The sequence below is a fragment of the Pteropus vampyrus genome, unplaced genomic scaffold (genome assembly GCF_000151845.1).
Source record: "Pteropus vampyrus isolate Shadow unplaced genomic scaffold, Pvam_2.0 Scaffold373, whole genome shotgun sequence".
Lineage (NCBI taxonomy): Eukaryota > Metazoa > Chordata > Mammalia > Chiroptera > Pteropodidae > Pteropus > Pteropus vampyrus.
In genome coordinates, this window is record NW_011889154.1 from 740,211 (window position 1) to 766,793 (window position 26,583).

The 26,583-nt window shown below is 34.6% G+C and overlaps 1 protein-coding gene and 1 pseudogene across 16 annotated transcripts in view; one reads left to right on the forward strand and one right to left on the reverse strand.

Annotated features, from left to right (window-relative positions):
- DLGAP1 (DLG associated protein 1) overlaps positions 1-26,583 on the reverse strand; it is an 822,162-nt gene that overhangs the window by 503,178 nt on the left and 292,401 nt on the right. The window lies entirely within an intron of this gene.
- On the forward strand, positions 11,503-11,620 carry LOC111731427 (annotated as a pseudogene).

Genomic DNA, 26,583 nt, shown 5'->3' on the forward strand with positions numbered 1-26,583 from the left:
TAACTGACTTTAGATACCCCTCTTTACTACTTGGCTATCTACAGAATTTTTTTTTTTTTAGTTCCCAATGCCAGAGGAAGGTCTTTTCCAACTTAATGAAACAATCACCAGGTAAAAGCCAAGAGAGAGTCCCTGGAGCTACTAGTCCTGAAACTATTTCTGTCCTCACTATATTCACTCTTGGAATCTCTTGCTCTAGAACTCCAGCCTCTATCAAGCTCAGAACTGATCCAAGTCCAACTCTAATGAATCTAATTATCATTAATCCTAACTTACGCTGTTCCAAAAATTAAATCCCCACCCTTTAATTCTTTTTTTCCCTTTCCTGGGTTTTTTAGGGAGAGCATTTAAGTCTTGGAATGTTAAATAATATATATATTTAATATATTAGAAGATTTCTCTTACATCCAGAAAAGGAGTATGTGTGTATATACATAGGCACGCACATATATATATACACAGGTACACATATATATGTATACATATGTGCATGTACCTATGTATATACACACACATAGACTTTCTGGACATAAGAGAAATCTAATATATTAATATATACATATGTACACATATACACATATACACACACAAATATGTATATATATGGCTATGGTGGTTACTCTCAAGCCATTTAATTCCCACAGTGTAGATTCGTGAAATAAAAACTGACTGTAGAATTAAGTTTAATAAACCAATTAGGAAAACAAATCATTTGTTATAAATATTGTGGACAGGCATTCTCCTAATTATTATTATGTCAGGTCCCCAAAGCTCATTATTAAGTTAGTTGTTTAGAGCCCTGTCCCAGAGATACGATATTTTGGGGGGAAATTCCGGTTAGATTCTAGGTTCCCTAGAGGATTACTTAACCAACGATGAAACAGTTGTAGTAGCGACAGTACTGGAGATCAGGATCCTGGAGATGTGGGAAAAGAAAATTGTCTCCTCTTTTTCTTTGAGTTGTGTCATTTGAGAGAATATTTTAAAATAAAGAGTTTGTTTTTGACATCTTTCAAACTCTGTGCATTTCTTTAATTTACTTTTATCCCTTTACTATTACTTAGGAAGTCTCTCTCCTTAGAGTCCCAGGATCCTTCCTCTTCCTGTCTTGTCGTACCAGTCAACCCCACTATTCTCCTTGTCCAGCCTGGCTCTTTCTTCAAAAATCTCTGCTATAAATAAATTTTCTTTTAAAAAAAAAAAAAAAAAAAAAAAAAGCTCTTTTCACTTCATGCAGGTGATTTCATCCAAAGGTTATGAAATTAGCTGTGAGTTTTTCACAGATGCCCTTTATCAGGTTGAGGAAGCTTCTTTCTATTCCCAATTTATTGAGTGTTACAATAAAAGGCTGTTGGATTTTGCCAAATATTTTTCTGTCTATTGAAATGTTGTGATTTTTTTTTTTTTTTTTTTTGCTTTTTAGTCTATTATATACTGTATCATATTATTTAATTTTTGGATGTTAAACCAACCTTGCATTCCTAGAAAAAATCCCTCTAGGTCAAGGTGTATCACCCTTTTTATTTGTTGCTGGATTTGGTTTGTTAGTGTTTTGCTGAGGATTTTTACATCTATATTCATACAGGATAATCAGACCACAGTTTTCTTTTCCTGTCATATCTTTGCCTGGTTTGGTATTAGCAGAATGTTGGCCTCATAGGATGAGTTAAAAAAATACTTCCTCCTCTTCTATCATTTGAGGAGTTTATAAGTGATTGATATAATTTTTTCACAAAATGTTTGTTAGAATTCACCAGTGAAGCTATCTGGGCCTAGGATTTTCTTTATAGGAAGTTTTAAAATGATTAGTTCAATTTTTATAGATTTATTTCATTTTCTATATTTTCTTTAGTCACGTTCAGTAGTTTATATTTTTACAGGAATTTTCCCATTTCGTCTAAGTCAGCAATCCTCAATCTTTTTGGTACCAGGGACTGGTGCTCTTATGAGAATCTAATGCTTGATGATCTGAGGTGGAGATGAGGTGGTGATATTAGTGTTGGGGAGTGGCTGCAAATACAGATGAAGCTTCACTCACTTGCCTGCCATTCACTTCCTGCTGTGCGGCCTGATTCCTAACAGGCTGTGAATCAGAACCAATCTGTGGCCTGGGAGATCAGGATCCCTGATCTAAGATGTCTAATTTGTTAGGATACATTATTTATAATATTTCTTTATAGCCCTTTTTATTTTTGTAAAATCAGTAGTGATGTTCAGTTTTTCATTCTTAATTTGGCAATTTGAGTTTTTTCTCTTTTCATGCTTAGTTAAGAATTTTTATTATTTCCTTGTATTTGTTTGGAGTTTAGTTTGCTCTTCCCTTTTCAGTGTTTTAAGGTAGAAGTTTACATTATAGATTTAAGATATTTCTTCTTTTTTAATATAGGCATTTACAGCTATACATTTTTCTCTGAACATTGCTTTAGCTGTATCCTATAAACTTTGGTATAATTAATTTTAATTCTTTTCTAATTTATATTATTTTTTTCTTGACCCATTAACTATGTAGGATGTGTTGTTTAATTTCCACATATTTGTGAATTCCCCAAATTTCCTTCTGTTGTTGATTTCTAATTAAATTCCATTATGATCAGCGAAAATAGTTTTCATAATTGTAGTCCTCTAAATTTGCTAAAGCTTGTTTTATGGCCTACCATATGGTCTATCTCTGAGTATGTTTCATGCACACTTCATGAAAATGTTTATTCTGTTGCTGTTGGGAGGAGTGTTTGATAGATATGTTAGGTTTAGTTGGTTTATACTGTTGATAAAGTCTTTGATTTTCTTAATTATCTTCTATTTAGTTATTCTATCCATTATTGAAAATAGAGTACTGAAGTCATCAACTATTACTGTTGAACTGTTCATTTTTCCCTTTAATTCTGTCAGTTTTGTTTTGTCAGTTTTGTTAGAATTTTAAGAGTCTGTTGTTAGGTGCATATGTGTTGGTAATTGTTATAGTCTTCCTGTGGACTGACTTTTTAATCATTATAAAATACCCATAATTATCTCTAGCAACATTTTTTGTTTGAAAGTCTATTTAGTCTTAGATCTATATAGCCACTCCAGCTTTCTTAACGTTGCAAGGCATATCTTTTCCCATAATTTGTCTTCAACCTATTTGTATCTTTGAACCTAAAGTGTATCTCTCGTACACAGCATATAGTTGGATCTCTTTCATCCAATCTGATAATTTCTGCCTTTTGACTGCATTGTTTATATTAAATATAATTTTAACATTTGGATGTTTAGCTGCTATTTTTTCATTTTCTATGTCTCATATTTGCTTTATTACTTGTTTTTCCTTTATAGCTTTCTTTGTATTAAGTGGATATTTTCAAGTATATATTATTTCTTTTAATAATTTTTATTTCTATATGTACATTTGTATTATATCTTTGCTGATCTAGTGTTTATAATGTACATTTTAACTTATCAAACTCTACTTCAGATTTTTTCAAAAGTAATTGCAGTAAAATAAAAGAAAATACTATATATACCTCTATGCTCTTCGTCTTTCTTTGGTGCTATTATTTTATATATTTTGGGTTATATGTATTACAAATGAAACAATATATTGTTACAATTATTATTTTATATAATCTCTGATTTTAAAGAAACAGAGGAAAGAAGAGTAAGTATATATTCAAATAGTGTGTTATATTAACCTTCTTTTATACCATTTCTGATTCTCTTCATATTTTTCCTGTAGATTTGAACTACCACTGATGTCATTTTATTACTTCACCGAAGCTTTGTTCTTATCTGACTTCTCTATGCTTTTATTGTCAAATGTATTAAATTTTTACATGTTATAAATCCACGATATGCATATTGTTTAATTCAATTGCTCTTAAATCAGTTTAGAGAAGAAAAGGGAACAAATATTCAATTATACTGTCTTTTATATTTACCTACATAATTACCTTTATTAGCACTCTTTTTTTTCCCCTATGGATTCAGATTTTTCTCTGATGTAATCTGCTTTCAGCCTGAAGAACTTTCTTTAGTATTTCTTATAAGTTAGGTCACAAACAGCTTTTGTTTTTCTGGGACTGTTTTTATTTTCATCCTAGTTTTTCAAAGATAATTTTGCTAGATAAATATTCATGATTGACAATTTTAAAAATTATAATGTTAATCTTACTGAGGTTCCCTTGTATGTGATGAATCATTTATCTTTTATTGTTATCAAGATTTTCTCTTTGTCTTTCAACATTTTGACAATTATGTGTCTAGGCATGTATATATGTGTTTCTCTTACTTAGAGTTTACTGAGCTCCTTAGATATGTAAATTAATGCTTTTCATCAAAATTAAAAAGTTTTCAGATATTATTTCCTTCAATTTTTTTTTATTTCTCTTTCTCTTTCATCTTTCCTTCTCGTACTCCTATGTACATAAATTGACATGCTGAATAATGTACATAATATCTATTGATATATCTTAAATTTCAGTGATTCTTTTTCTGTTACTTCAAATCTCCTACTGAGTCTCTTCGGTCATTCTTTCATTTATGTTATTGTACTTTTCAAGTCAAGAATTTCCATTTGGAACTTATTTATAATTTCTCCTTTTATTGATATTTTTTTGAGACATAGTCATCATACCTTTTCTGTAATTCTTTAGACATGATCTCCTTTATTTCATTGAATATATTTATAATGATTGCTTTAAAGTAATTCTCTGCTAAGTCAGTTTTCTGGGAACCTTCAAAAACAGTTTCTATTCCCTGGTTATAGGTGTGTTATGGGCTGAATTGTTTTCTTCTTAAAATTCATGTGTTGAATTCCTAACACTTAGTACTTCAGAATATGACTATATTTAGAGAGAGGGCCTTTAAAGAGGTAATTAAAGTAAAATGAGGTCATATGGATGTGCCCTCGTCCAATATGACTGGTGTCCTTATAAAAAGCAATTGGGATAGATAGACACACATAGAGGGAAAATCACATAAAGACAGTGAAGGGAGATGACCAGCTACAGGTTAAGGAGAGAGGTCTTGAGAGAAACTAACTCTGTTGATACCTTGATCTTGGAACTTCAGGCCTCCAGAATTTTAAGAAAATAAATTGCTGTTGTTTAGCCTAGCAAGCTAACACAGAGTTACACTTTTCTGTTTCTTTACACGTCTTTTAATTTTTGGTGAAAACTTGACATTCTGAATAATAGGTTGTAGCATCTCTCTATCTGACTGCCCTCTTCTCCACTGTTTTTATTGTTTTCTCATTTATGTATATATTTAATGACTTGAAATCTCTTTCCCCCAACCCACAATACATGTATGCAATAGCTTCTTGTTTTCTGCTTCAGCCTGGCTACCGAGAGATTTCTCCTGGGACAGCATAAGCCACTTATTGGTCAAAGGTCGTGCTTCTGCTCTGTCAACCAGTTATTTCTTATGAGTTGCATCTGGGTCAACATATATTTTTGTTCAGCAAGTTTCGGGTAAAACTCGTAGTACCAGTGAGGCTTCTGCCCTCTGTTTATTGATCTGTGTGTAGTTAATGGGATGTTTTCAAGTCTGCCACATCTAGCTCTTGATTGTTCCCAAATGAGTGCAGCTTACTTAGCACTTGTACCCAGGCCTCCTGACCACCATGCTCTCAGGAGGGCTCTTCTTGGCTACCTCTTTCCACTGTTTCTCTCTGTTAAACTTCTGATTGTTCTGCCATTTTGCTTGTTCCTGCTTGTATCATGGAGCTATATGTGCCTTCTTAATTGCTCTCTGCCAAGATTTCATTGCTTTTGACAATGTCCTTAGGTATGGAATTCTCCATGCTCTGTTCCAAATAAAGTCAGCTCCCTCAGGCAGTGCTATAGAGTTCATCATTCTTGAGACCATTCCTTCCCCTGGCAGAACCTCCAAAGCACCACACAAGAGCTGGGGCATAAGAAAATAGCTTCCTTTTCCCAGAGTGATGCCTGCCTCACCAGCAAATGGGGTGGCAGAATGGGCCTCTATCATCTGGCTTGCCTTTTGTTGTGTAGAACCTCAGCCTTACAAGTGGGCTGGAGTGAGATACTAGTCAGGGCACTTGCATTCTCAGTTTGCTTTACCTGGGGTAGAGCTTCTGTCCTACAAATGGGAGTTAAGTGGAAGAAAGGAGTCTTGGATCTCTTAGTCACACTTGCCTGGAATTGAGCTTTTGCAAAATGAGGCTGGATGAAATGAGAGAGTTGGCAGCCTGTACTTTTCAAGGTGAAAGTGTGGCCTCAGACTGGGAGCTCGGGGGAAGAGGGAGCCCAATTTTCTTGGTTGCACTTGCTGCATTAAAGTATCCAGAACATAGGGTAGGAGGGGGAGTCATAGTTGAAAAGCTACAGATGCTTGCCTTAAAGGAGATTTAGGAGATTTTCTCATTTTCTTGAATGAGTATTTCTTTATTTGCTCTATGTCCTTAGGACAGTTCCCTTTAAATGACTGTTTTGAAGAAATAAGTAATTGCCTGTTGAGAAGAGAATCTGCAGTGATCCTCACTCTTTTATTCTTTTCTTTTATACACACTATAAATGCAAATACAAATAGTGACTCCTTTTGGATAATCTTTTTTTTTCTTGACATAGATGGTAAATTCTATTTCTTTCGTACATGTTTTTTATATATCAATAACCTTTTTTTTCAGTATTAAATGATCAAGCCATTAATAATCAGTGCATTATAGGACAGAGGAAAGCTCATACCTTCTCAAATTGGTTTCTATTTAAATAGCATTTTATTGTTTCGCAATGATATTGAAATTATAATAGCATTTTGTGCTCATTGGAAAGTGGCTGGAATGTTCTTATCAATAAGGACATATAGTGAGAATAATTGCCTAAGGGTACACAGTGATTGGTGTCAGAGCTAGAATAGAATCCAGGGTTCCCAACTTCTAACCCTCACTCTTTTCATTAGAAAAAGTACTCTTCAAAAATCTGTTTATTTTATGTCTAGATGAGTAGCTTATCTACCCACAAAGACTTAGATCATTATTAAACTGGAAATTTTCTCTTTTCATATTTTAATCCAATAACGATATGATAAAACTTGTGCTTTTGATAAGATTTCCTGTGAAATGAGACACCATTTGGATATAAATATCCTCACTGGTGAAATTACTTGACATATGCACCTATTCTTTATTTGATACAATGACTGAATTTTAAGTATCTCTTTCAGGTAAAAAAAAAAAAAGCTACTGACAAAAAAAATCTTTTGGCAGCAGAGGGGGCTTGCTGAATTAATAAAAGCAAATGTTCTGAATTACAGTTCATGTTTAACTGAAGGATTCTCTTCAACACAATCACTATCTTGAAAATGAATATTTACCTTGACCGAAAACTAATGAAGATGAATTATAATGCTATTTTTAAGAGACCTTTAAAAACCATCAACTGTTTGAAAAACACCCATAAAATTAAGCCTTTGGTTGTTCATACTATGTTAGCAACTGTTAAAAAGAGCAGTGAGCTGCTACTATATATATCAGAGTGCTCAATTAATTGCTACAAGTCATCAGATGGCATCAATGACTGGTGAAAAGGCTGAAGCTAAAGCCTTCATCACAAAGGAAACAATCTAGACAATACAGGCTCTGTATGTAATCCATGTCATGACAGAATGCCAATATGAAAAGGAGAAGTTCACATCGCTCTTCACTTTTTGTAACCATTGTCCACAGCTTAATCTCGAAGTGAATCACTGAGAGATAACTGGTAATTCTAAAATCTGTAGTGTCAGTTGAGCAATGATAGACAGGTAAGAATGAGATCTGTACTCAAAGCAGCTAGGGAGGTCTGAAGATTTCTCCTGACAAAAGAGATAAAAAAAAAAAAAAAAAATGGCAGAGTAAATGGCCACCATTTTTACAGGTTCCGTTTCTTCCATATTCAAAGTACTCAGTTACGCAAGCAAATGTCTCATAACGTCTGCCTGTCTGCCTGCCTTCTCCCCGTTTTTAGTCTCTTTCTTTTTCCCTCCTTCTCTTACCCTATTCCCCAACTCCCTTTGTTTTTCTTTCATTTATTCATTCAACAAATATGTATTGAATGCCTATAATAGGCTGAGCACTTTGGTAGAAACTGGGAATACAGCAGAGAATAAGATAAACATGCTCCCCATTCTCAATGCTCACATTCTTACAGCAATGGCTGGAGAAAGTGCATACAGACAGCCAGTGAGTGAACAAACACAGGACAATTTCAGGTTATGGTGAGTGTTATGAAAGAAGTAAATAGGTCGATGTTAGAATGTGTCTATAACGGGTATGGTGAGATGGGGCGGAGACTGGGGCACTTTAGTTAGAGCCATTAAGGAAGGCTTTCTTGAAGAGATAAATCTGAGACCTGAGAGTGAGAAGGAATTGACCATGAGAACATTCCAGGTAAAAGAAACAGCGAGTTCAGAATCCCTGAAATTGAAGAAAAGATGGGTAGATTTTAATAGTATATACTCATAATTTGGGAGAGAAACATTCTGGCAGAAACATACCAAAAATGATATCTTAAGTAATGCTAACCTAATATTCCCAAATGATCCTAAGTGCCCAGTGGACAAAGCAGTTAGATATGTTGTTTCTCCTCTTTAATAACGAAGGAAATAAGTGGAGTCACTGGCTGAACAGATTATGACCTAAGAGTTCTGTGAATGACCACAGAATCTCATTAGACATTGCTCTGGGAATACAAAAAGTGAAGGTCACTCTCTCCCTCCCTTGGTGCCTTAGTCTAAGCACAACTTCTTACAGAGATTTTGTGAAAAATACCAACAGAATGCTATATATAAGGCAGATTTCTGATGACAATGTGTAGGATGATTTTGTCCCCCAAACGAATACTACCAACATGTAATATTATTGGAAAAAAAACCTTTGAATACTGTCTCTAAAAGTAATTATATCTCATAAACTATAAATAACTTAGAATTTTGAATTTTGGTGTGATTGAGGAAAGGAAGGTCACCCATGGTTTGGTCCCCAGATCTACAAACAATGACAGAATAGGGACTCTGGCTCACACGGTCCAAAAAGCTTTTGACTCCAGGCAGAGCCTGGGTCCAGGTTTACACCACCTGCTCATTTCGAAATAATGACCTTGAATTTTCAGACTGTCACTTTACTCAAGAAACATTTTAAAAGCATATACTTGTACCAGGCACCAGGAGACACAAAGACAAGTAAGTGTGTGAGAGGAGGTGACAGATAATTAAATAGATAATCATTATATAATTCAATGCATATATTTGAAATATGCTTAGGTCATCAGGAGAACAGTGAAAGGGCATCTAGCTCAGCCTAGCAGAGGGGCTGTGGGGTGGAAGGGGAAGCCAGAGAAGGCTTCATAAATTGATATCTGAGCTGAATCATAACAGATGCAGAGCAATTGGCTACATTAAAGAAAGGAGCATTCTAGTCATTAGGAACAGGCTAGTCTCAAATTGTGTTGCAATGGATTGAGGAGACTTAGACAATATTAGCAAAAGACCCAGGCCCCGTATCTAGCTGTGTAGAAATAGGGCTGGAAATGGAGATTAAGGAGGCAGGTCTACAAGGAAGTATAATAATCCTAGGAAGCCTGAGCTATGTGGCTCTAAAAAAAAAAAAAAAAAAAAAAAGAATTGACAATTCTAATAATAATGACCATGAACTTAAATCACAAGGAAAACAGAGACACTGAAGAAACTAGATCCAAGTCGACAAAACAGTGAGACTAGGTATGGAGTAATTTATTTCTTGGTCAGAGATTTACTGCTGTTTATGACTTGGTCTGTGGCCAAGCATTTGTCCCAAAGTCAGAGCCTGGAGCTGGGTCACATATGAAAGCTACAACCTGTACAGGGTCAGAGTTACTGGAGCCACAAAAACCTGGAACCACAGAGACCAAGGGACAAAGTGGCAGCAAAGAAGGAAATAAGGGCACAAGCCAGAGGCCGAAAGACTTGATGAGTGAGGCAGTTTTCTGACCTAGTTCAGACTTTCCCTTTAGTTTCCTGTGTGGCAGGAATCAATCCCAGCACAGCTGGGTCGGGCTTCTAGACGGAAGCCTGCAATTAGAAGCACCTGGTCAAGATAATGCACAGAACAGGGACACAGCTGTAGCTTTTTGTAAGTGAACCCTCTCATGGGTGAGAGTGGGAAGTCATATTAACAAATAAATAAAAGCCATTGCAAAGATGGATATAGCGGATCTCTCTACCATTATTAAACACTTTGTCTCTGAGCTGACTTTGTACTGCCTTTAAGTGCAGTCATTGTGATAGGAATCTCAGCTGTGCACAAACTCATTTGCTCGTGATTGCAGAGACAACTTCTATGATCACATCTCTCTGTAAAATACAAAGCTCATAAAAGAGCCATCCCAAGATTAACCTGTTAAATTGTGTGCACAAATACATAAAATACTTGCATATTTTTAAACATCCCCATATCTATTTGTTTTGATTATACAGTTGTCTAAATGTAATATATGTATGTGTGTATATTTGTATATATTTACATTTATATATCTTTACATTTGTACATATATAAATATATACATGTACATTATAAATATATAGCTTATTTGTATGTCTCTCTCTATATTTAGCCATGCATTTATAGTTCTAAAAACACAGAGATGACTTTCTTCTTGAAAGATACTTTTAAGATATATAAGCTGCTTAAAACCACAAAATGGCTTTTTCTCTGACCTGCCACAAGCCTATTGTGCAACCTCACAGTGGCAAGCCGTTACTCTAAAGGTGGTTACATGTGGTGCTGAACGATTTTTTATTTTTAAATCATAGAAACCCAAATAGATAGATATCAAATAAACTTTTCAAAGGCAACCTCTAAAAAGGATAAAACCTCTACAGAGAGCTGTGCCAGATTAACATAACCTTCTCCCCCACGTAGCAAAAGGTAGTATAACAGTATGTCCATAAGATGAGTTTGCTTCACTTGATTTTTCTGTATATTTACAGCAGTAACCTTTTAGTTCTACTTTAAGGGCAAAGATTTGCCTAATGATACTTTTGTATTCTTAGTTATTTGACCCAGAACTGTAATATCAGTTGAAATTTCTAAGAACAATTATGTCCTTTCAGAAGAGAAACTAGAAAAAAGTCATCTGAGTCAAATATATAAACAAGATGAAAATTCTTATCACCAACATGGGCTACCATGCATCTTCAATATAATTCAAAAGCTACGTACCCACCTACATTCACTCTTCACAAAGTAGGATGTGGTTTAATAGCTGAGAAAATAGATTAGCACCAAATAATACATTTTAAAACAATAAATGTCTAAAAGAAAAAAAAACTAATCTCTTCTTTCCGCCATATCACGGTGTTGACTTTAACACTCTTCATGTAATCATGGGTAAAATTTTACTGCAGCAATGGAGGGTTAGAGAAGAGTAAAAGAGGGCAGAGGAAAAGTAAGCAAATGGGAGAGCTCAGATCAGAGGAATGACAGTAAAGGAAACATGAGGAAACATTTATTTAGTTGATTCATTGATGAAACAAAAAATGTCAATTGATGTCTACGGCCATGCACTCTGAACAAGCCCGATCCCATCTGATCTTGGAAGCTAAGCAGGGTCGGGCCTGGTTAGTACTTGGATGGCAGACCACCTAGGAAGAGCGGGTACTGTAGGCATAAAAAATAAAAAAAAAAAAAGATTGTAAGCTGATAAGGTCCTTGCAATCTGTGAGGTCAACCAAGGGTTGCCTCGCCTAAAAAATTAAAAAAAAAAATATCAATTGATATCAAGGAGCACAATTAGTATTGCCAAACTAGTGTACTCATTAACCAATCACACTGATAATAGTTTTTCAGAAAAAAAATTATCTGAAGCATAATTGAGTACAAGTGTGAGGATCACATATTTACTATAAAATAGGAAAACAGATATTAAAATCCCATTTTAATACAAACAAACAAACTCATAGACATAGACAACAGAAGGTGGTTGGTTACCAGAGGGAAAGGGGTGGGAGGAGGATGAAAAGGGTAAAGGGGGTCAAAGTCATGGTAACAGCGGAGACTAGATGTTAGGTGGAGCATATAACGCAATATGTAGATGATGTATTATAGAATTGGAAACTTGAAACTTATTCAATGTTATTAACCAATGTCGCCCTCGTAAACTTAATAAAAACATCTCATTTTATTGTTAATTTCTTTTCTGACATAATAGTAAATTAAAATCTCCGAAAATAAGACCTGAAATAGGAGATTTTAAAGATACCTATCTTAGTATGGCAAAGCAAATAACATTACTTAAAAGTTTGCATATATAATTTATTGGCTTTCAATTAATTTAAATCATCTGATCACAGTGGAAAAAAATCTAGAAAATTCATTTGATATGGTTCAAGACTCTATAAAATAGATTCACATCAAAAGAAATCACTGAATACAATAGTCCACAGCAAGACTGAGTTTTTAAAGCATTTTGAGTTTGAGTAAACATTATTTTTAATGGAACTCTTTCTTCCTTTGTAAGCTACATAATATTTTCCCCAAGGACACCACTAAGTTCTATAATAGCATTCTATGTCACTAGAGGCAATTGTGTATCTCCTGCAATTGCTGATTTCACATGTGAAAATATGATTATACTACTTACAATATCCTTATGCTAGTCAAATGAGTGGAGAAGAAAGTCTCCAGCAAATAGAAAGTCATGACAGATAGAAACAACAGAAATGGCTGAGTCCTTACAAAGATAAGCTGATCCTTAAAAGGTAACGTTAGCACAGAGAGGTAGGAGAATAGAACATGATATCAGCAAAAATCCAAGTTAATTCACAAAAGGTCCAAGACCAGACACATTTACTAAAAGGAAGGTAAAATATATGTGTAAGATCATTCAGGATCAATGTTTAAGCTAGAAACAAATCTAAGATCTCTTGACTTTCAGTATGACATTTTGGACCACAGAAGATTATGGTACTCTGACAACCCAACTGAATTGGTAACTGGTGGGAAAAATTGGAAATTAAGTCTTTTTACTTGTAGTTTTTCCAAAATTCTTGCAAAGTTTCTATCTAAAGGTTGTTCTCATCATTCTAGAATAAATTAAGGGTAAATTCATAACAAAGAGATTATAGAGTGTACAGAAGCTTTTTTGGCTTGGTAGAGTAGGGAATGGAGAGCAGAACTGCAGTCTAAGGCTATCCTTCAGCATAATTGTGGTATCCAAACCTAATTAATAAAATTACAATAGAAGGGCTACAGAAACATGGCAGCTAAATTACTACTCGTTGCATGCAGCACAAGAAAAAAAGATGTCCCTTTGATAAGTTCCACAGAAAGAAAAACTAGCCATGGTATTTGGAGATGAAGAAAGGAAGAGTTCTTAAAGTTTCTGAATGTTTAAGAGGAACCCATAAAGACCTTGTGATCGTAAAATTAAAGTATTAATACATATATCATGGGTTGGGCAAACATGCAGCTGACAGGAAAAGTACTACTTATGGTAAATAACATCTCAGAATTCTGTCTCTCTTTTGGTTTATAAATATTGTACTGGGCCATGTTGGTCAACTCATCTACTTCTCACTAATCATGAAGAAAGGGGTAGGAAATATGGTTCATCCTTCAATGAAGAGTTGTCAGGTACACTGGTCCATCATTTTCACAGTCCAGTCTGCATTCTCACAGACACACAGTTCTCCATGACTATAAAAAATGCTGTAGACTTCCCTGAGACAGCTGTCAAATGAGAAGGCCAAGAAAGATATATGGGAAGTGGACTATTTTATATTGCCTCTGACCGCTCTACCCACCTGAACATTCCACCTGATGTCAAACCAACTTTGGCAATGGCTTACATAGGAGTGTCAGGACTATGGGACTCAGTTTGCAGCAATTCCATGAAAAGCTGTGATTCCTAAGGCAAATAATTTCTCCTTTCTAAAACAGAGATTTGAAGAAATTATTATATAAGAATCTATAAAATAATTATTCAAAGTCTTAAATTATTATTTCTAACAATTAATAATACAACATAATCAGTAATGTCCTGAACTATTTATTACATAACTGAATAGGACATTCTGGACACTATTTAGAGCAAGCTAACCAGATGCCTTATTATATTTTCTTGGAAAAGCTTAATCACACAATCATCGACTGCTTTTCTACCATATCCAAACCTTCTCAAACACTGTGATTTTAACTATTGAGTCCATTCAATTTCATTACAAGAACATCAAACAAACAGTTTTTTTTTCTCCCTGTTGGTCTTTCAGGTTGATTTTAAAGTCCCATGTAATCTAAATAAAAAACAACAAAAAATCTTCTCAGTTATATAAACAGGACACTATTTTCTATTTTCCAGACTTTCTGAATGATTCAATTCCAGAGGCATCACTGATAAAAATACATGTACATCACCTTGAATGAAGAAGAAAAGAGACATTGTACACAGACAGTACCTGGAATAATAATTATTCAATGATATGTGATTTATTAGTAAATGAATGCATAAGTGGTATCCACAAAATTGGGTAAAGATCTCAATGATATTTTAATGTGCATTAATATTTCTTACCATTTCGACATTTATAATTTTAGATGATTCATTTATTTGGTATTTATTTATTGAGCACCTACTCTTTAGATATTAGAAAAACAGTGAATAAGACAGATTCAGTCCTTGACCTTGAAGTTCACATTCCAGTAGAAAGGGCAGTTACTACCTCTGCACATGTGCACACACGCACAACATAGAGGTGAACAATGAGAGAACTGCACATTGTGATGTGTCAGTGTCATAACTATCACAAAAACAGAGCTGAGGTAGGCATTAAAGGGTGGTCAGGGAAGGCTACTATGACATTGGAGGCAGAGAAAAGACTGAAAAGTGTTTGAGTAAGAAGAGTAGCAAGAAGCTGGCTTTTTGCAAAAACTGCAAAGAATTCATTTACCTTGTTTGATAAGGAAGTAGCATGGGAAATGTAGGAAGGATCATGAGAAAGGGTGGTTAGACAGCAGGGGCTACATGAAGAAAGATTTACTGAAAATAATCTTCATGCCAATCTTATTTGCATCCAATTCTATTAAAAATCAGTCACAACATATATGATATTAATAAATTATGACTTTAAATGATCATAATTACTGTCCTTTTTCAGAAATATATTATGCGATTATGTCATTTGTATAGGGCAATCACTGATATTCAGACTTTCCAAAGAAATAAAGATCATTACTGTGCCCAGATTATTATCTTTAGGAAAAAGCATGGGGTGTGTGTGTGTGTGTGTGTGTGAAAGAGAGAAAGGGAGAAAAGGAGAGAGAGAGAAATTACTTATTAACAATTATGAGAAGAAAATCAATCCATGTGTTGGCTCTTCATGTTTATGTTAAATCTACCATGATCATTTTATTCTACAAAATGAATGAAAGGAGAAATAATGAGATTTAAAACATATAAAAAGCTGTAATACTTAAGAGAGCAGAGATTGTTAAGTGTTTTCTCAAAGGGCCAGAGAATATTTCAGGCTTTGTGGACCATATAGTTTCTGTTACAACTACCTAGCTCTGCTTTTCTGGTACAAAAGCAGCCACAGACAATACATAAAAGATCATGTGTGGCTGTGCTTTTGTAAACCTTTATTTATACTACCAGGAGATGGGCTAGATTTAGTCAATGGGACGAAGTTTTCTGATTCTTGCTTTAGAGGATTAGGGGTCAATGCAAAATAATATCTTAAAGAAGAACTCCTAAGTACCAAGCAGAGCCCTAAAATGTGGGCATGAACAAGACCCAGAAAAGAGTGACAAGAGACCCTGCTGGATTGGATTGGCTAGGTATTCTAATATTTTACTAGCCAAAGGAACAAAGACATGTAATAGTGTAAAAAATTCTATTGACTGTTGACTCTATAAAACTATTGACTCTATAAAAATGTTAGAGGACCATTTGTCGAAGCTCATTTTTAAAATGTGTGTGAACACTGGCACTAAGTAGAAAGTTGGCACAGATGATCCTGAAGTTCCCATCCAACTCTAAAATTTTACAATTCCAAAAGTTAAATTATAATACAATTACTAATATCTGGCAGAATTTCAAAAGCAGTTGAAAGAGTGTTTTATTACTTCTTTTTTTTAGCTTAACATTTTTGCAAATTTTAGAATGCTAATTCTTGAAGTTTGGCAGCTTGAACAATAATTGACTATTTCCTAGTCACTTTGCAATTGCTTTCTTTTAATTGAGGATGCATTGGTACAGCATGTAACATTTGAAAATTAAAAATGGATGCTTTAGACAAATCATTTTTTTTTTCATTGAAATGAGTCAATCACCACTAAATAATTTTTATACATCAGTCTGTAAATACTTTTGACTAGACCTCATACAGTATAATCATTAAGTATACATTCACTGATCACCTATAAGAGTCTAAATTCATGTCTGATTTATACTAGGGTATAAAATTCTTATTAGTTGAGTGAATGAACATAGACTCAGAACCATGGTGCCTGGGTTCAAATTCCAGCTCTGCCACTTACTAGATGTGTAACCTTGGGGAAATTAACCTTCTGTGCCTTCCTTGCTCATTGGTAAAATGGGGCAAAAAAATAATACCTACTCCATAGGGTATTTTGAGAATAAAATTATATATATTATCTGTAAAGTACATGATATAGTGCCTGTTACATAGTCAACTTTCAATAAAAGTTGATAATATTATCTCCACCTCTATTTTCATTCAAAAAAGTACAAAAGTTACCTAGTATGTAAACATCTTGTTTCTAGGGCAGAAATGGCCTTCCAAAGAGACTGGTGTTATACTAATTTCTGGCAAAACTATACTCACTTAAAATCCTACTCTAAAGTATCTTGCATTCAAAATGAAATGAGGAAAACAACATAAAATGAAGAACTATTAAGATAAATAAATCGAGTACTTTTATTTTCCATGTACACTTTGCTAAGTATTAAGGGGGACACAAAAGCATGAAAAAGATAATTCCTGTTATCTAAGAGTTTTAAATCTTTCTAATAAAACAAAATATATAAGCAGATAAAAGTAGTTGATGTACTCATTACATATTTATTGAGTATTTACTAGGTCAACAGACACTGGTAACACACAGAGAATCCAGATAAAATCTAGACAAGCAAGTCACATAACTCTGTCTCAACAAGATTTTGTGCAAATTGAACGTGAATCAACGTGCAGCATGACAGGTTCTCAGGACAATATAGGCTCTTGAGGTATGGAGGAGAGATTTACTACTTCTTCAGAAAGGTGACTGTCTAGAAAAAGATTTGTGAGAGAGAGAAATTCAGTAATACTGTCTCATGCAAAAAGAACAATACTTGTTATAAGGCAAGGGTTCATGGCCGAGCTCATGAAAGGAAAGAGAACAGGGGGTACAAAGACCACCCCAGATTCTAATCCTGCTAATCCAGTTACCATCTGATCACATTTGTCCCTATCCCCAGTTTAAAAATCTTGAATGAACTTTTGTCCATTGGGTGAGTTTACCCAGGAGTAAACTCTATCTCCTGGAGTCTAGTCATCATTGTCCTTTTAATATGACCACAGAAGATACTATGCAACAACAGTTCAGGGCTCAAGTTTTGGAGACGGACTTTTCTACTTAGTTTCTGTGACCTCTGATAAGTTATTCGAACTCTCTAAAGATCAATTTTCTCATTTTCAGTGTAGAAATAACTCCTTAAAATTAGTTATAGGAATTTAATGAAATAGCACACTTAGCATAGTGTCTGGTACATAAGGACTCAGCAAATACAAACTATTAAAAACATATCAGAAATGGTATTTTGAGGAGGTTAATCTAAGGATAATTTGCAAAATAGAATTCTAGAATGAGGTTAGCCTATGGTACAAACATTGATAAGGGTGCTACCACAGCAACTGAGGTGTGAGGCGGTGAGGGCCTGAACGAGGGGGATGGTCTAGAGGATGTTAGAAAGAGGGGTTTGAAAGTACCGGGGGAAAAAACAACCAAGACTGAGTGAGGGGCTGGTTAAGAAGGAAGAGGATGAGGGAAAAGTCAAAGATGAACCAGAGATTTTGACTGAGATAATGGTGATCCTATTTTTAAAAAATGGAGACAGACAGGTAAGTTAGGATGACTGAATTTATAATTTCACAACTTATAATTATACAAACATAACATAGATGCTAGATTTGAAAGAAACTGATAAATTTAGAATTGTGACATGACCATATTAATTCAACTTGCTAGTCTAAATCCTGGAACTTTCTTTTTAGCCTTTATTACAACAGATATCCCTGTTCTCCTGGTTCTTTTTGAAACCTACTTAAAGGTTCTTTCTGACTAACTTTAGTCAGCCTTCTCTAGGCTTCAACCTTAGGCTCAGTGTCTGTCTTTTTGAGCTTGTATCATCCATTTGCAGCAAGACTCTTACTAAGTCACTTTAGAGACAACCACCCACCTTCCACAACTGATCGCTCTTGATATCTGATTAAGGTCTTCATCCCCCACCAGTCCGTATCTGATCATTCTGATCTGCCTTCAGCAAGATACTGTCAGGTTTGTTTAACTAGAATCCCCTCTTACTCTTGATGTTCCCCTCTTACTCTTGATGTTTCCACCCACTGACCCCCATCCTACTCCTTGGCTATTTGGAATTGAAACCAGTTGTATATTGAGGTCACATTTTCCCTATTGCAATAGTCCTGAATAAAATCTATTTTTTAAATGCTTATACTGTCCAGTTCTGGTTTTCTTTGAACTTCCCAGCTAATTCCTCCTTCCTCTCCTGCCCCTAAATGAAAGGCCTTCCCTGGAACTCAATCCATAATTTTTCTGATAACTCTCTTCCTGGGGTGGGAGGCTAGGGGTCAAGGTTCATCTAAATGTTAAAATAGTATTTTGAATTTAGATGAACTCAGGCCCCCAGCTTATCTGTCCAAGGCACCTTTCTCCATATTCTAACTATGTACATTTTTCCATATCTAGAAATAGGTTTGAGTTAAACATAATGATAATGATAATGAAAATATCAAGAAAGAAGCAGTAATTTAAAAGTCAAAGAAGAGATAAATTATTCAAGCTTTTAATACGAATGCATATGTTCTTTACCAGTTACTTCCCTTAAATAAAAATGGATCAAATGTGTGAAACCTTCCTTGTGTTCCTCATGAAATACTTTCATATGTGTAACATTTAGCATTTTGATCCTCAAAGGAGATTAAAATATATGCCCAATTAAGCCCCACTATAAGTTTCAGTTAGAAACATTTGAGTTCCTTATTACTTAAGATCCAGGAAGTCTTTAATTAGGAAAGCTGCCTTGCCAGAAAATCTTTTTTTTTTTTTTTCCCCTCTCAGGGAACATAATTAAAGAGGGCAATAATGCTGAGAGCATGTGTATTTGCCAAAGGCAAAACACTGTATTTATCAACATACACAATATCTTCATGGAGAAGAGAAAATATCTCAGGTGTTCTACAGTGCATCTTCCATGAATATATATTACACTCAACACCAGTACCACCACTACAAACAAAATTCAAGCAATAACAACAACAAATGTACATGGAAATTGAATAGTGTGGCCAGGAACCAAAACACTGAAAACATTAGAAGAACATAATATCTGATCTCCATACCCTCTCTGACTGTAATCATTGAACTAGTTGGGCATTAATGAAACTTCATTCAATAAATTCATTCAAATTTAGCAAAGTTGGGGGGCAAAGAGATTCCATAGATGATTCCCAGGTTTCTAATTTAAGTAATGGGGTGTGTGGGTATTGGTGACATAGATGGAGACAGAGAACAGCAGAGGAGGAAGGAGCAGATGGAAGGGGGCATTTATGAGTTCAGTTTTGGAAATGATGAGTTTGATGTGACCATGAAACACCAGTGGGTGTCTTATTTAATACATGGATCCTAAATATGATTAATAATTCAGGTCTGAGTTATTAAAGGAAATTAAGTTAAGGTTATAGCTCAAACTATGTCATTCTTGCTTTTCTCTTGCTATTTAAACACTTAGCAATTATTTAGACCTACTTTTAATTTATGGTTTAAATTGTTTTCTTCTAAGTCTAGCTTCATAGGTTGCATAACACTGCAATGGGTTAATCTCAAATTGGCAACATCTTTGTGTCAAAATATAATCTAATAAATCAGATTTAATCTCTAGCCCTTTCTTCTGATATATAAGTTTAAATTATATCTTTAAGACCAGCTCTTTGCTTTCCACCTGTAAGACAACCAATATGGACCGACAATGTTGTAGTAGAGTGGCAGACTATCTGGGTTTGTGCCCTGCTCTGCCACATACTAGCTCCATGTTCTTTGAAAAGTTATTCAGCTTTCTTTTCCATACTCCAGATTCTTCATCTGTGAAATGGAGAGTACATTTCAGAATTGATTTATGGCTTAGTAAATCATTTAAAAACATTGTACATACACTGGTATTCTCCAATTATTGAAGAAGTCTACACATGACCACTGAATGAAGCTTGTTAGTGTGTTGTTCATATCCTCTGTATCTTCAATGAATTTTTTGTGAGCTTCCTCTATAACTGAGAAAAGTATTTTGGAATCTGTTACTATGATGGTAGAGTTGACGATTTCTCCCAGTAGTTGTATAAAATTTTCTCACAGATTATAGTAAGGATGAAGTGAGGTAACTTAGGTAAAGTGCTTAAAACAATGGCTGATGAAGGGAAGCAGAAGATGCCACTCCCAAATATGTCACTTTAGTATAAGGATTATTTTGAGCCAAAGGGACTTGAAAAACAGCAGGTACAAGACAACATATTAAATAAATCTGTGCGCTTTTCACCTGTTAATCTGAGCAGCCAAAGACTTTAAGAGGGTAAACATAAAATTATACCTCTCCTACACTGGCACATTCCTAAATATTTAATACATGTTGCTATTATGTTTGCAATCATAAATAAATACCAACGAGGGCCTCAAATCTTTGAAATGCCAGAGACATAGGCACTGTGTATCGTTACAATAATTTTGTCAAATACGTACCATTTTCATTTATAATTTCCAGATTATATTGAGATGGTAAAGAATCCCAGCATTAATGCTGGTTGTTTAAAATGGTATCATCTTTTCCCTAAACTTAGCTTGTATATAAATAAGGTAGATTAGCTGAGAATTTCTAGCATATGATGGGAATACTGAAATCACAAAATAAACTCAGCCAACATGCCTTTCCTCCTTTTCTTTTTCCCTTACAATTCTCGTCAAGCTGCATTTTCTTATTACCTAATAAATGTTGTCCTTGAGTATTTTAACAATGTCAAGAAATACTCAAAAAATGTAAGTTGTAATAAACACTATTACGCCATTTATAAAGAAGTTATTTTATCATACAACAAAAATATTCGTTTCTTTCAGAGAGTACTTAATAGGTCACTTCATAAAAAATGCCAATTTTAGTACTAATTGGTCTATGTAGAAATAAGTATGCTACTGTGAGAGACTGGATTGTCTAAGTAAACAATATCACCACTATCACCACCACCGCCACACATTGTGTGTGTGTGTGTGTGTGTGTGTGTGTGTGTGTGTGTGTGTGTGTGTGTGTAGGGCTGGAAACAACCTCGTCAGTCTGATTTTCATCTTGACGGTGATATGTCTCGGAGCCATGACAAATATACATATTATTTGCAATTAGATTTTAGTTATCTTACAGATGTCTGAAATAATCAACACACTCAAACAGTCCCACTAGTTCTTAGCTCCTAAATTATTTTTGACATAAAAAGTATTGAGGAGTAGTAAGCTTTACCTCAAAAAACATTAAATTTCAGAGGATTTATAAAATATTGAAATAAAAAAACCCAATAGGATTAAATCCTCTGCTAAAATTGATGAAATATTCCCCCACCCTTTATTGATCTACTTCTGTTAAGCAGGCTAGCTCTGAATTTCTGCTGAGAAGGTACTGGGGTTAACCAATATCAAAGTGACAATTTAACCTCAAAAACGCATAAAAAGAACAGAAAAAATTCAATATTTGCAGGAATCCTGTAGTAAATGAATCATCTATTTACCACAATTTGATTTCTTGCCTCTGAATATAAGGCTACATTAGGCAAATTGGCTATAAAAATAATTTTTTAGAGGACAAGAAAGAAATACCTTTGAACTTACTAGATTCATACACAAAGAGTATATGAACATTTATTCAGGCTAAACCTGTTTTGAAGAATCTTCATTTTAATTTCTGCCCAAACTACATCTAGAAAACAAGACAGAAGACAGAATGTACTTTGCAAACTTTATGCTTTCACACTGCACGATTCACTCTCGAAGAAAAGGGACTTGCTTGCTCTGTGTAATCATTGGTAATAAAGAGAAACAAATAGCCTGTCTAGATGAAAAAATTATGTTAAATGTTCCCATTAGTCTTACATGTTTCAGATGACTAAATTAAGATGCATTTTCTAAACTGTTCATCTTTTAGAGTGTCAAATAAAAATTTCTTAGTCTTGTAGAATTATATTGGTGAAGAAAAATATAATCTCCATTAACCTCTAAAATTGTGGTTTGGTTTCTGGCCAGCTTAGAGGAATGTACAAGTCTTTAGAACTAAATATGTTCAGCATATAAACATATAAATGCGAGATCTATTTTAGATTATCTCTAGTCCTTAAAGCAACCTTGTAGGTAACTATAACCCTGTCCCCACCCTTACTTTACAAATGAAGATACATAGAGCGGTTCAGTAAATTCTCCAAGCTCACACTATGAATAGTGAGAGTTAGGTTTTAAACTAGATCTTTTGTATTCAAAACTTCTCTTCCAACTCTATTGTCAAATACATGCCATTCGTTGATGGTTTTACACACACATACTTTCGTGCCTGATATTAAGTAGTATTTTATATAATATGCATCCTGAGATTGCAAGTTAAGGCACTAAAATGAATCTGTGGAAACATTTATCCCAAATTCTTTTATTTATAATAGAAGTAAGTGAGGCCTAAGGACTCAGCTAAGGACATACATAAAAGTAATAAAATTGGAACTAGAATTTTTCTTTTAAGCTTAACATTAAAGATACTATAATGTGACATAAAATTTAAAATTTTCTACTGTTAAAGTAAATTATGAAATAAATTTTTAATAATGAATTTTTAAGATTTTATCATCCATTATTTATGCCAATACATAAATGTAATAAGCTTTTCCAGGGGTGAATTTTGAAGTTGATGCCTCCATAGAACACATAACAGAAAAAATATGTGGGAACTTGGTTTAAAAACATACAGAATAGATTTCACACTGAGCTCTAAAAGTAGGCATTGAGCCCAATTTCTGGAATAAATCAAAGAGTAGGCAGAAAACAGACAGCAGGAACAGTTATTTTAGCAAGAAAAGTAGGATAAATTTACCAAGCCAATCATGGGATGATGTATGCAAATAAAAGATGCAGAAAGAAAATGTGCAACATTGATATGTGAACACATTTGAATGCAGGAAAGCAAAAAAACAGAAAGTACAATTGTCCTAAATGTGAATAAACATTCCAATTATGCTGCAGCTGCAAAATTTAAACTCAAGGAAGAGACATTTGCAAAGGAATTTATTAAATAGATATGATTTCCTGGTTTCACATACCCAGTGGCTCTTTTATAAAGTAAAATGTACGATCTGTCTTGATATAAATGACATTTCCCCCATTGTACCAAATAGCAGAAATTCCCTTGTGAAAGACTTTACTTATTAAAGAGTACAATACTCTTGCTAATCAGATGCTCAGGCTCTGAATTACAGTTATTCCATCTAATAAAATGTCTTATACATTGAGTATGGCCTTATTAAACAATAAGGAGGTTTTTATGTGAAGGAAATTAGTCTTTCTTCAATGGCATATGCAAAGCAGTTTTTATGTAAGGAGTCAAGTTTCCTGCTGAAACCAACCCTTGGTTGCCAAACCTGTCCACCTGTCTTCCCTCCTTTTCTTCCTCCCCCGTCCCTTCCTTCCATCCATCCATCCATCCATCCATCCATCCATCCATCCATCCATCCATCCAACAAATATTTATGGATCTACAAAGTCTATAACACAGCAGGGGACATAAAATGCATCAAAAAGCTTACTATTGGGGATTTTATGATATTAAGATGATATTTGACCAGAAGACTCAAACCTTATCCTTAACCTAGTACACTTTCCACAATGGTGATGTTGGCAAGTGAGCTCTTTTATTGCAATCAGTCTTTCACTCAAATTGCAACATAGAACTTGTAGTAACAGCCTGGATCATTCGTTTTACACAGAGCTTCTCAAAGCAAGGTCTCTGTACCACCACCAGCAGCATTACCCAGGAACTTGTTAGAAATGCCTCATCCCAGACCAATCTATATTTGAGAACCAAAATGCATCAAAATCACTTGGAAGACTTGATACAGATCACAGAATTTGCTTTACTAGACAGTGGTCCAGACCACTGGTGAGTCAAGTCAGGGAATAAGAATAAGTCTGAAAACAGAGTGGCAGATTTTAAATGTTTGTTCAGAAGTTTGGACAATGATAAATTGGTAAATCAGTATATATTTTCTGAGCAAAGATCAAACATGATCGGAACTTTTATTTCTCAAGACTTTAAAGGTGAATGAGACCACAGAGGCAACTGCATTGTCCAGGTGAGAAGATACAATTTATTTACTCTTTCTTTGATCATTCAGGAATCTGTCATACCTCAGATTAACTGGGACTGTTCACTCAGTTTGTATTCTGTGCTCAGGATTTGTGGTTTGTTCTAAGAGATACTCTCCACTGTCAGTGATTCTCTTCATCCCATAGTTTGATTCTGTCTCCCCAACTGCCACTACTTTTCTGGTTTCCCTGCCCTGACTCTTTCTGCTGTTCTTTCTCCTTCCCCTGGCCATTTTCATTTCTTTCAGTAGGTATTTGCATGCTAATGAACATTCTTTAATATTTAAATGTTATTTGTTTTGATAGCTGCTCCTTACAGAGTTCACCAATTACATTCCTCCTCTGAACATATGATCTTCTGGATCACAACACAACCAAAACCTTTATCTGACTTAATTTTAATCTGTTAAAAGTCTTTATGTCAGAAAACTGACAAAAAACCCTAATTCACTTAAATGTGATAAATCTATTTTGCTGGCTGACCATATCAAATTATGCTCTGACAAGCAAATTTAAGTCACACATTTCACACAAATAATGACACTGCTAACTGGTTGTTTCTAAATAGGAAAGATAATAATTATATGTTTTTGTATCCATAGATGCTTTCTTGCGGATAAAACAATATACAGTGAATAAGTATAATGAAATATTGTTACATTATCTCTAATTATTCCAACATTTTGGTCATACATCAAATATTATTATTTAATATCTCAAATGTACAGGTGAACCAAGATGTACTTCTCACTCTGAAATGTATTGATGAAGAAGTTAGTTTTGAAACAGAGTTCACTCTGGTTCCATGACACTTGGATATGATCCTTTAATGCCTTTAAAACACAAAACATTTTCTTCTTGGGGATAGTTCATCAGGAGCAAAATGTGATTTACTTTATGATTTAGAGTAAAATAAAAGGAATGATAAAAGATGCCTTTGGATCCCTGCACCATGCCCCCTTTGCTCACCTCTGATTTCAGTCATAGTTGCATAGACAGACCATTCTGTGCCAGCATGGTTCCCCTGGACTTTATAGTGTCTACCTCCTGTGACAACTGAGTATCTTTCTGCCTTCTGACTCATGTAGTGCCAGCAGAGCCCAGAATGTGGGGCCATTAGGAGCCCAGGGAGCAATCCACAATCAAGGAGAAAAGCCAGTGGATAAACCTCTTGCTGAACATGCTTCAGGCAGAAATTTTGGGAGGTTCCTTTATGCTCTCAGGGGTCCCAAAGGAATAAAATTCCCCTGGTCCATAGTGGACTCATTCATCCCTGCTGTCTAACTCTTGAACCGTGGGCTCAGGTCCCCAGCAAACTACCATGCATACATCATATCTTCATATAAGCAATCCAAACAAAGATGCTAGCTTATCGAAATACTCAGTATTATCATTCCCTTTTGATTTGACTCTACATATATAGTATTTCTGATTTGTACATTACTAAGACCTTTCTTTTTTGCTTCTCAAAACTACATAATGAGATGAAAGGAGCAGAGATCATAGCATCACCTCAAGTATTTCCATTACCTTTCTTAGCACATGTAAATTATGTTGAGCATGTGTATGCTGATAAATTAACATTTGTACAACACTAAAAAAAATATGGAATCTGATACTATGCCACCTACTTTCATAATTCCAAGCTTAACCTAAAGTACAATAGTTTGGTCCACAATCATGAAAATAGTATTTGCTTGATCTACCACTCCAGATTAATAAGAATGAAAATTAAATATATAAAATACATCTTGTCCAGATTCTATACAGGCAACCAGAAAGTTAAAATCAGTCTTTAGGGTCAGCAGCCTATTAATATATCTGGAATTATAAGCCAAAAGTATTTATATTCAAATATACCATGCTATCAAGAAAGGAAAAAAAAAGAAAAAGAGAAAGAAAGGAGAAGAGAGGAGAGGAGAGGAGGAAGGAAAGCAGGAAGGAAGGAAGGCAGGAAGGAAGGAAGG